This window comes from Micropterus dolomieu, linkage group LG19, assembly GCF_021292245.1.
Source record: "Micropterus dolomieu isolate WLL.071019.BEF.003 ecotype Adirondacks linkage group LG19, ASM2129224v1, whole genome shotgun sequence".
NCBI lineage: Eukaryota > Metazoa > Chordata > Actinopteri > Centrarchiformes > Centrarchidae > Micropterus > Micropterus dolomieu.
In genome coordinates, this window is record NC_060168.1 from 27475156 (window position 1) to 27487784 (window position 12629).

At 38.5% G+C, this 12629-nt stretch overlaps 1 long non-coding RNA gene across 1 annotated transcript in view; it reads left to right on the forward strand.

Moving 5' to 3' along the window:
• The window catches only part of LOC123957995, a 147203-nt gene extending 135040 nt beyond the window's left edge, over window positions 1-12163 (forward strand). The window contains exon 3 of the long non-coding RNA XR_006821961.1: window positions 11875-12163. This is a non-coding gene — a long non-coding RNA (uncharacterized LOC123957995). The remainder of the gene's footprint in view (window positions 1-11874) is intronic.
• The last annotated feature ends 466 nt before the right edge of the window (window positions 12164-12629 follow it).

Here is a 12629-nt window from a genome sequence, read left to right on the forward strand (position 1 = left end):
CACAGGTCTTTACAGCCCCCTGCTGCCGGACATGTGATTGCACCGCTATGGCCTCAAGGTGGGCGATGTCAAAAGATAAACCCCAGAAAACACTTGAACTCTCACACAAATAACAACTCCTCTCCAAGAAAGCAAGATTCTCTGCACTATCTGCTTTGTGGGAGCGTGCAAAGCTGCCTTTTATTTACTACTGTTATAACATTCAACACAAAGGAAAGAAAATATATTTAACATTTGTATACACATCAACATAAATTATTTACAGCATATCAGGCAATGATCATATCAGCAACTCCGCTATCTGTAAATGCTGTCTGTGGCAGCCAACATTTTTTGCCTTGGATGTCATGAGGGATATAACTTTAATTGAATTTACCCAGTGATGTATTGTAGGTGGAGATTTCTAATTATAATACCTTTTCTTGCAGCTAAAGGGGGGGGGGGGGGGGGGGGGGGGGAGAGATTCAATTTTTGAATATATTTTTATTTTTTTAACACACGCTTGCGGTTTTATTTATTTTAATTTTTAATATTTAATTTTTTTTTTAACACAAACACACATACGCTTTGATTACTTTACGCTTTAATTACTTGCTTAATGAAATGTATGGGGTTGATTGTTATGTTGTATGTATGATGCTTTGGCAATGTTGTTGTTACACATTCATGCCAATAAAGCTAATTTGAATAGAGAGAGAGATAGTATATTTGTTGGCTTGTTTACAAACCTCAGTTGGAGCTAAATTGAGTCCTGGATGAAATGTGTGCAGCATCCAAATATCCTTTTTCTTTGTCACTTGGAATAAGTTGCTTGAAATGTTTAGGCTTAGGTCAATGGATTTGTCCTGTTCCTTGGACTGTCGAGCATCAGAGAAGTTGGCAATTGGCCATTCTCTCAAGGCTAACTAGGTATTTAATGAGCTGTCAATCACACATTAAAGGTGACACCCAGGTAGGAGCAGTTTTCTGAAACTTTAGAACAGAGAAGTGGAACCAGGAAATAGAGATTTATAAAAGAAAACAATGGGGAAGTGCTTAGAGAGGAGATTTCAAAAAAATTAATCGACAACCATCTATTTAGATACAAATTAACTGCTTGTTTCAATATATTGATTTTAATCTGCAGCTGAAAGTAGTCCCCATCAAATTCAGTTAATTTCTGTTTGACTTGACGCAATGTGATTAATTGATTAGTTGATTAGCCCTAGTTTGAGGAATGTATGCTAAAAGCTACAACCTATTTAGAAAATGACTGAGCATTTAAAAATAAACTGTTTGTATCTTTCATGGAATTGTTGACAATCACAAAAATACACCTTTACATCATTCACCAGTTATTGTGTTAGAGAATATACATTTATACCAACATTTATTGTCTGACAGTGTTAATTTTAGCAATGCGGGTAGCAGAATGTTAATACATCCACATGCATGCACTTATAAAAACACTTTAAAAAATCTCTTTATGTAGAATCTCTCTCACTCTCCGGCTCTATATTTGGGCCTCACTCTCCCTGACACGTTTCTCACTCAAGAAAGCTATTGATTGAGATTACTCAATCCTCAGTGCTTTGATGTTTCAGCACACTGCGGTGTCCTGCAGGACATCTTTTGTTTTTTCAACACAAAGACATCCTCGTCAGCTCCACCGTGTTGAGAGATTAACTTCTTGTAGGATTCACTTTTCATCCACTCACAGACACATCGCTTCCTGTGTGGAGCAACGTGTGGCACTTTGGTTCAAAAAGTAAAACACGACACTCAGAGGCTGCTTATGGTTTACAGTGTGCCACCTTTTATAGTAATCGTATCATCAGCCAAAATAACTGTAATTAAAATAAATAAATACAAATGGAATATCCCAAAGAGATTGTTCATGGCAGAAGTCATTAAGTTAAAAGACATCTTAATTAGAATCACTGAGAAACTGCAAATTAAAAAGCAACCAAGGAAAAGTCTAAAATTAAGATGGACAGATAAATGTATCTGCTTGAAGCAGTGACCACAAAATTCCTATCTAAAGTTTTTGTTTAATTATCCAAATTAACATGGGAGAAGCTTTGTAACTATAAAGCTTTTTTATATAAACAAAATCTGATTTACAAAAATAAGAGCACTTTTCAACTCGTTTTAAGCAATATTAAGGAATGAGCAAACTACTGTATAATCTCAATTTTGATTCTTCGTTTTGTCGTCAGTGAATCAAAGATAAGTGTGATTATGGTTGAGTCTCCTCAGTGACCCTCAACGATGGTGACTTTTTGATGGCGACGTTGTCAGCTCAGATTGTTTTATGATGGTTCTAGATTGGGTTTTGTTGGAAAGCTTTGATTACAACTGTTCATTTCACAAATGAAGAGCTCAGAAGACACACCCTGTTGTATCAGTGATGGCACGCTAAAAGTGCTCCACTGTCAAAAGGGCCCACTGTTGTGGAACAGCACCAGCTGGTCTTTAAATTGTTTGTGCATTGGTGTGAGGTTGAATTGAAGTAATACTGTATCTGAGAAGATATGTGAAGATAGGAAGATGGAGAAATATGTACTTGTTTTGTTTTACCTGATAAAACTGTGCACAACATTTCAGCTTAGCAGCAGGCAGATTTATTTATTTTATTTTTTTGAGAGGCCATTCTCATTCAGAAAGTTCAACATGTTGCCTCAGGAGTCCTGTACTTCAAAAGTACAATAGCTGTTGGACATGTCACCTGCTGTCTGTGTTTATTTGCTTCAGTCTAAATGGTATGAACAGCCTGTTATGAGCTCCCTCATCTAATCCACTGCTGGAGTTATTTATACTGCTGTATTGTCACTGTGGATCCAATCTCACCAGTAGTCTGAGCACCAAAAGCGTTGTCATTGTCATGTGTCATTGTCAGTCCGGCTCTACATGCTGCACCTCGGTACATTTCTCACCAGCAGAAATTCCTTATCTTTTTCTTTCACGTATGGTTGGGGGGAGAGAATAATGCTGCGTTTTTAAAACATCATAAAGACAAATCTGATGTGGATTTGACCTTTCAACCCAGCCCCAAGGTGGCAAATGATGCAAAGCAAAAGAGAGAGAGAGAGACAGTTGGAGCTGGGCAGAGCTGCAGTTTATAAGCAGGCGAGTTTAGCCTCAGATACAGTGTCTGGGGAATACAACTCTCCGTTTGTTCCATTAGTCTCCTCCCCTGGCACATCCTATTCCTTCTGGGAATTAGCCTGTTGATAAGAAAGCATCAAAGGCAAGGCAAAGGATGGAATCCATTTAACCAGCCTTTTGTTTCCGACATTTTCCAGTCGCCATCTGGAAAATGTCATGGCAACCTTATCACAAAACTCACGCTCTGTATTGTTGACAGTTGGCATTTGACAGATAGAGGAGTGTTTCAAATAATGTGACAAGTCAGTTCATATAGGGTCCAATCAAGCTCTTGCCATTTCACTGACCCTGACAAGCTATGAGTGCTAATGCAGTCAGCAGTGCAGGGGTGATTGTTAATGGGTTTGGTTTGCACATTTTGTATGCTTTTATTTGCCGAGTTACTTTGTGTTACACAAGGTCAAAACATTATGATTGAAAACCCGCACATGCCAAAGACAGCCTATGACCCAAATATGTTACAGGCGCAACAAAAGCAAACAGCTGGCTTGTGACCAGCAAACATATAAAGAGGATGCGATACCTGAGGGTTAGTTCTAAGCAAAGAAATTTTTTATTTACAAAATAAATAGCCATTAATTAACCAAAACTTTGGAAGTCTGGAGGCCTGAGCATGTCAGCTACACAATGGGCCGTCGGAACCAGAGCTTCCCACCCTAAAATAGTGGAAGTAGTAGTGATACTTGCAGACATAGAAGTAGCACTAGTAATAGTAGCCATAGAAAAAGTGGTCATGACTGCACACAGTAGATGTAGTTTAAGCAGTAGTGCAATTGTAGGTAATGAAGTAGAGAGAATCAATAGTTGTTTGAGAATTTTCATTCTGTCTGGCTTGGGTTTCAGTGTTTCCTCTTGTAGAACATGCATTTGAGTGGTGCAGTACTGTATGTTCTTTTAGCATTTCTCAGGTATATTGAGGAAACCAAAATACCACACCGCCCATGATATCTCTATTTCAAACAAGTCGCTCTTGAAGACAGCACCCTCTTTCTTTTTAAAGTGAGTCCTACTTTCAACAATTGCCGTATGCCACGGTGCAGCAGACAAGCAATTAGTCCACAAAGGCCAGACAATTACAGAGACTGCAGCAACACTTCAAAGAGACCAGGGCATAAATCCTTAAGGGCACAGTATGCATCCCCTCACACATCTTGGCTGGTCGACAGTTTATTTTGCAGCTTGTGCACAGAACCAGCTGGAATGTGTCAGTCTGAGTCTGTCTTTCTTTTTACTGAACCTTAGGCAAGATAAAGCGGCAGCATCGTCCTGCAAACACACAGAGACCTGTCAGTAATTTTGGAGGAAGGCTGCCTCCTCTGTGCAGTTAGCATTTGCTTTCCTGCTGCGCCGCTGCTTTGAATACTTAGCCTGTGCCAGGTCTGACCTCCTCTGATGTTGCACTCTGAATATGTATTTGCATCTGAATCAACTAACTCTACCTCACACAACATTTTGTCTGATGGAAATGAAGTTCGTGTTGAAATCAGCTTTGTTATCTGAAAAGTTGGCTGGATGGCTTAATACTAAGATGGGCTGTCATTTGACTGGAAGGTCACTGACTCAATCATACAGCTGCCAATGTGCTTATTACCAGCCAGTTCTGCGGTTGTTGTGTAAATGTACTGAGAAGGAAAGGAAAATGTGAAGGCAACAGGAAAAAAACTTGATTTTAGTTTTCCTGTGATTATTGTAAAAACCTTTACGGGCATCTTGCATGAAAACAAAAGTGCTCGGTGGTGTTTGTTTACTTGGAGAAAAAAATTTGAGACCCAGAAGAACTGCCAATGATGAGAAGCTGCTGTGCTCAGCTTCTTGCCAATTGCTTGATTACACTGTTGTTGATTGAAGGAAAAACACTATCATTAGATGAAATTACAATGATTTGTTAAAATTACAGTTTCTGATACATTTTCAAGTATGTGAGGTGAATTATGTGGCATAAATATGGCGGCAGGCAAAAGATAGCACTCAATATTCAAACTGACAACAATGTCACCAAAAGATAATCTTGTAATTGCACAATTTCAATGTTAGAAAAATAAGAGATTCATAGTGTTTCAAACCCTCTCTATTATACAGTTGACTCATAGAAATGATTTCAGTGTGACTGTTTTGGGTTTTAAAGCTTTTTACTGGTTAGTTACTTTAAGACTATATATTTTTAAAAAATTCTTATCAGATAGTGACAGTATTCAGAGCCAACAAATGTAGAACTGTAGTAGTATGTTAGGACATCCATGCCAGAGGCCTCATTTTTAAAAAGCTTTTTTAATTCCATTAAGTTTAGCATACATGAAATAGCTACGAGATTTGTCTCGCCATAATCCTGATCCCAACCGCCAAGCAGTTCTACCAGCACCATCCTGTATATCCCACTTTCGTATACCCAGCGTGGTTTGTACTTAGATTAAACAATAATTTTGATTTCATTTTTTATCCCTAACTTCCATTCAGTGTTTGAATGTTTGTACCACAGAACCAGATGTTTTCCAGAATATTCACTGTCCTATGTCTTATGGGATGAATATCATGCCATATCTCAAAAATGGAAAAAAAAACAAAAGCTTCGAAAAGTTGAACCATAATATTTGAAACTTGAAATCCAGTGATGGTTTTGAAGTCTTGAACATGTGTTGGAGAAATGCTATGAAAGACTGCTGCAGTTGTGAAGAAGGAAAACTCAATTTAGAAAATAATGTTGCAGATTTAGATTGAAATGTTTTTTTCAGCCTATCAAAACATTATGCAAAACTTCAAAAACTTTTTATTAGATTTCAAGCTTTCCGACACTTGAGTTTTAAGCTTTTAAATCGTTTTTCCAGTTTAAAGATATGGCATGATATTCATCCCATAATTTCCCTGCATCGATGCACATAAACATCCCAGAAAAGGAAAGACGAGTAGTCTTGCCACACAGGTGTCCCCCTAAATCAGAGGAAAAGTGGTTGCTCCCAGTTTTGAACACATTAAAATGAAAATTAACATTTAAAGACTATTTTAACATCTTAAGACACCAGATTTGAACTTGTTTACATGCAAGAAATGGTCTAGATGTAAAAATCTTGCATGATAACATTCACAAGAAACAACATGATTTTGCAACCAAGCTTGCAATATTTTCTCTGTATGGCACGCTGGTGTGTGCTGTGACTGTTTTTGTCACACCACGCAACATCACAAGCTTGATTTGTGGTACCAAGAGCTGATTCTTAAATGATATAATTCATTTCCATTTGAGAATTGCTTGCTAAAATATTTTCACTCGTGGTTATGGTAGGGTTTTCAGAAAAAAACACCCACAAAATGTAATCAGCAAATTTAGACCCATTTTCTTCTTCTTTCTTTTGTTGTCCTCAAACTGCTTGATAATCACAGTGGAGTAGTCATCATGTGAAGGAGCTGCATCCCAGAACGAAAGTATTCAGTAAGTGCTGTATAAGAAATTACTGCAATTAATCCAGCTCCCTGAGGGCAGATAACTTGCCAGGAAATGAAGCCACTCAGAATTGAAATTCCATCTGTCACTCTGGGGAGACTTAATGTTGACATTTGGGTGGTCCCATTATTTTGACCTTACCTTGTATGTAATTTATCATAAGAAGTGCCTGCTGATCAGATAAGCTGTCTGTTTCAGCTTTGAAACATATATATCAAAACGCTTTTCTGAAATCACCAGAGTGCAAAAAAGAGTCCTATCAAATGTGTGATTAGGTGTCCAACCTGAATGTGAACCAATATCCAGTCTTGATTGTTCTCTCGGCCCCCGGGCAGCCCTTGCTTGATGATATGCCTCCTTGAAATACAGATGAGTCATGTGTGTCACTAATCATCTGCAACATTTCCATTGGACTCTTAGTCAATTCAAGGGGCAAGGCACCTGAAAACAAACCAGTGACACGCTCTGAATATTTAAAAGGAACTTCCTATCATACTCTCCTACTATGGGATTAATTATCCATCACTGCTTGAATTTGTAATGTGCTGACTTTCAAAGATTCTGATTTTAGAGATGTTTTTGTCTTTGAATGTCCTTTTTAAACCAGCACAAATATTTTTATTTTTCTCAGGTTAACATCTTTATCCATTACCCTGATGCTACTATTACATTGACACTCCATACAAATTTAACCAGAGAAGCATAAAAGGAGAGACTACTTCCCTGACTTGGTCCTACTAAAACGAATAGTCTTACATCTGAGCATTGTGTTCTGCTTGACTGGATTTGTCTGCCAACTTGCCTTTGTCAGAGCCCAGCAGAAACCGAGAAAGAGAAAGAAAGAGAAATATGGAAGGGGAGGCCGGGGAAGCTTAGCTCTGCCAGATGCTCACTTGCCACAGAGAAGAGACAAAAGAAAGAGCCAAAGGGTTCAGGGCACTGAGATCATCCCTCCTTTCTCTTCACCTCATCTTTCCTCACTATTCTGTTCACCTGCATGGCAAATATATCGTCTCAAGCTTTGAAACTGGGGGAAACTTAAGTTACTATGGCTTCCAGATCCCCAGGCACCCCAGAGAACAGCTAAATGAGCAAAATCCTAAAAATCCTGTTTGCTGAGGAGAACCAAAACTAAGGAAAATCCAGGCAACCAGTCTTTTACTAAAATGAGGTATCACACTTTGTGGGTGGTGGTTTTATTTTGTAATCAAGCACTGATTACCACACAGGCAAGTTTTTAGCTTTCATTTATTTGGTTAGGGAACCATGTATATTAAATTAAGTGAAAGCCATACCGTCAACAGTGCATTGTGTGAAGCGGTAAAAGACTGCATAAATAATTAGTTTTGCTTTCTAATGACTTTTTCTGAAAATGAAAGGAAAAACAATAAATTAAACCAGCTGTGATGAGTTAATTTAAAAACAGTAGGAGTAGAGAGGGCCATCTCCACTTGCAGGATGAGCAACCATTCATCCTCACTGGACCAACAAAGCTGGAACTTAGCCAGTGGAAATCTGAATTTACGATTTCTGTGGGCCAAGTCTTACATGCAGTTAAGTAGGATGCGTTTGGAGAACAGGAAAAGTAATTAGAGCATAAAGAGAGGGGGGTGGGGATAATAGAGAAAGGGGAAAAAAAGTAGAGAAGAAATTGGGAGGGAAGCCACTGAGAGGGGAAACTACTGGATTTAGTAAGAAGAGTTTGGGCCCTTTTACACCTGAACGTCCGCACCAAGGTCAGAACCAAAGTTCATGTTTTGATACATTTGGTTAGTTTTGGTTTCACATTGCAATTACGCAAGCACACTAAATAACTTTACATGACATACTTGTGTCCTGTTGTCATCTGTGTGGGCTGCGTCTCCCTGTATTTGGATGTGCAATTGACGTTTGTAGCTTTGACAAGAATTAATGAATGAAAAAATTAAAAGATGCATACTGTTGCCACTATGTTATTATTATGGCTTTATTACCTGCAGCATCAGCTATAGGCTGCTCAAAGCTAGTTCAAATTCGCCAAATGAACGTCCTTGATGTGTGAACATTATATCGTCTATTTGTGTTGCTATTTCAATGCTTTTCTCCGTGCATTTGTTTGTTTCCGGTTTACACGGGAACATCCGGAACTTCCACTAAATGGTCTGAAAGTCCTAACCATCCAAAAAATGCTTAAACACTAAGCTTGATCTGGACCAAGACTACCTCTTTTCCTTGGACCAAATTTCTTCTGTTTGGTCTGGATCATGATCAGGGGGAGGTTTCACACCTGTAATTTTGGTTCAGATCAAACTGGCAAGTCCGGACCAGCATTAGGGCTGAAATTGTTATTACAATCATTTGTTTAGTCTAAAAAAAAATGTCAGAGCGGTGAAAAATGGTCAGTTTCCCAGAGCCCAACATGTCATCTTCAAATGTCTTCTTTTGTCTGGCCAGCAGACCCAAAGATATTCCATTTACAAGAGTCAGCCTCCGAATAAAAAAATGGACAGGAAGGAAGACTAGAGGAGATGGAAGGAGATGGAACATAAGGGGAAAGTGAAGAGGTGGTGGGAAGAAAGGACAGTAGGTGAAAGGAGGAGAGGAGGAGCTATGAGGAGGAGGGGAGAATTTTGGATGTCTGCCCTGCTATTGTAATGCTGCCAAATCCTGTCTTGCACCCATGATCTGCTCAAGCAGCTGAGACAACTGTGGGAGGTTCTGGGATGCTGAGATCCTTCTCAGCTGAGGGCAAAGAAACATCTACAGCAATGCTGAAGAGGCAGGTTATTATTTTCATCTGGATATTATTAGATTATTCTACAAGTGATGCGTTTTACACAGCACTTTGCTTGACTTTGTAATCAAATTTCATTGCACAGGCATGAAATTAAAATAATCAGTCAGTCGACATCCATTCAAATCGTTGATGCCTCAGTGGAATTGTCAAATCGACACATTCTTTATGACTACTGCATCACTGTCATCAGAGTGCATGATAAAAGCTTATACTGACAACCTCTGATGAATGGCTATACTCCTGTGTGCTGACTGAGTTTTCCTAAGAGGAAAGTGGTTTCACCCAACCGAGTGGGTTGGTCGTGTGTTGTTGTTGCCGTTGTGGTCGTGTGAGTAGCTCACTAACTGAAGACAAAGTGCATTTACACTAAGACAACAGTTGATTGAGCCTAATGACCACCAAAAGCCATATCTAAAGGCTTTTCCACTGCACTTTTATATTACCAGACAAGTAATTTACCAAAATGCATTAACTAAACTGATAGCATTTCCTATTTTGTGAACATTTTTCAAGGTCTCTTTAAAGGTACCTTGAGATCGATGGCTCTATCTAGGCTTTGTAAATGTTTTCTGGAGGAAATACATTCAACATGTTTACTAGACCTCATATATATATATACACACACACAATGAATTTGGGAAAGAAATGACTTTACTGCAATTCTATCCAGACTAACTGAATATGCTGCAAATTTTGCTGTCATAATACAGGTATTAACAATCCTAAGGGAGTGCTCAGGAGGGAACGCAAAGCAAATTTTTATCTTGTTCTATTTAGGCAAATTTGACCACAAAGTGTTTTAGCAGTTTGTTCAGCCAGTGCCTGAATAGATGGAGCTTTAGCTAACTGATTTTCTAGCTTTTGCAGTTATGTTGTGAATAAGTCATCAAATATAATGTGTTGCAAATAGGTTACCAGCACATTTAAGCTATTGCTAGAACATTAGTGAAAACATGGCACAAAAATGCTACAAAACTGAATCTGTATGGGAACCTTACCGTATGGAGAAATTCTGTAGTAATGCTCAACATTCCAGATTAAAAAGTTGTAACTCTTCTAGTCAAGTTATTGGCATGGTACAGTATTTGTAGCAGTAACATATAGGATAGGAAAAAAAGAAACAAATTTGTGGTTTGATTTTTAGGCATTTCTGTAATTTTTGCATTTTACTTGATTTACTGTGATACACTGTCATAAAATGTCATAAAATGTACACTATAGAAACAGTCCAAGAAAGGGAAAATCACTCTTGACAAACAAGGATATGTGGACATTGCTTTGTATTAGTGTGGGGTGGTGTTTTAATTGTTAATTGACATATACAGCGATTGTAAGTCGCTTTGGATAAAAGCATCAGCTAAATGAATAAATGTATTAAGGGGTCATAAGCAAAAAAGTTGGGGAGCCTTGGGAAGACAAAAATTGTGGCAGGTAGATTTTGAGGTATCCAGCAGACTTGTGGACACCCAAAAGGTAATATCCCACTCTTATTAGAAACCCAAGAACACTAAACATGTGTACGGTATATGCCTATCAGCAGTGATATGACATCCTTGCCAAAACCCCTTTTTAAGTCTCACTGACTCTGTAGTTTGTAGCATAACTTTATTGCACCAAATATGCACACATACACAAGCAACAGAAACGCATTTGCAAGAAATGATTAATTTAAACAGGAAAGATCCTGTGACACTTTCTATTTATAAAGGACAAGGTTGTAGACACTGATGTTTCATGAATGTCTCAGTATCATTACACATTAATGTAAAGTCCCGCAGACAAATTAATTTTTTAATTGAATATGCTTGCAGAATAGATGGACTAGCGGAGGTTTATCAGTCACAGTCTCCTCCTTTCAGTATTTCAGTGATAGAGTAGATTCCAGATCGGTCAGTTGAAAAACAGATGTGCAGCCGTCAGATTTACTCTCTTCAGCTTCCCCATCTGTCCCCAAAAAATAGCTGATCAGATATGTACCATGCATGTAACATAAATAAGCACACTAACGACTCAGAAGACATGATCATTTGCTGCAGACAGAAGAAGTTATTCAAAAGAGAACATTATCTGTCTCGAGAAAAAGGAAATGAAGTTCACTTTGTCTGTTCTTTTTTTATGATGAGGAATGTACTTTACAGAGAAATGACTTCCATTTCTTCTGATTTATTTTGGTTAGATGATTATGATAAAACAAGGACACCACCTATCATCCAGACTTACTTCAGTGAAATGTCCTGCTTGTTACTGAATTTCCACAAATTTAACTGAATTGTAATGCATGCTGGAAAATATGTAAATCAGCCTTGTTACAGCTCATTTATGTTTGCCATATGCCATCATTAAATGCATTCTTTTGAGCTTACTTATGTGCTTTAAATGATATTGAAAGAGAAAAGTTATCATTTAGGAAAAAGTTGATGTTAATGCAGTATTGGCAAAACAGTAATGTACTTTTTTATTACACCAAACTTTACTGAGAGAAATGGTGCAAATTATAATTGATCACATTTTGTAGTACCTGGCAATTAAAGCAACAGGACGCTGTGTGGCTACTCGCTGAAGATTGGTCTGGCCATTCCCAGCCCTGCCCATATCCTGCTTGTCATCTGAGGATGCCAGCTGGAGCGGCACCCCTTCACTTCCTCCAATCCAGAAGCTGCCTGTCATTTGGTGATGCTGATTGGAGCGGCGCTCTACCGCTTCCCCCAATCCCGAAGCTGCCAGCAAGACCGCTCCCCCTTCAAATAGGGTGCCATCCTGCTGCTCCTGGCAGCAGTGTTGGGAAAAGTCACCCTTTTGACAGACTCGAGTCATCAAATATCGTTAATAAAAATTAAAAAATATTTTTTTGTGTCATTTCGTTCATTTTGTTCTTTTGAACTAGGCTGGTTATTCCGGTGCTGCAGCTCTCTTGTGGGCGAATAAAAAAAACAGCGCAGTTCTCAAACAAAGAAGGCTGCCTGGCTTGCTTTAATTCACAAAGTATAATGCACAAATTCACCTCTTGATCATTCTCTATCATCGTTCTATGAAGCCCCATGGGGCCACAACAATTCAAACCATGTAAAAACCACAGGAATATGTTGTCAATATTCAATCGCCACTACTCCGGCTAAATCCGTTCATTTTCACAATCTTTCCCGAGTATACGAGCAGACCGGTCATATATATGTATATAATTACTATCATTATATCTCTAAAGTGCTCATTCATACAGTAACGTCCCTTTCCATGACTAATCTATATATTAACATCAGATTTGCGGGGAAC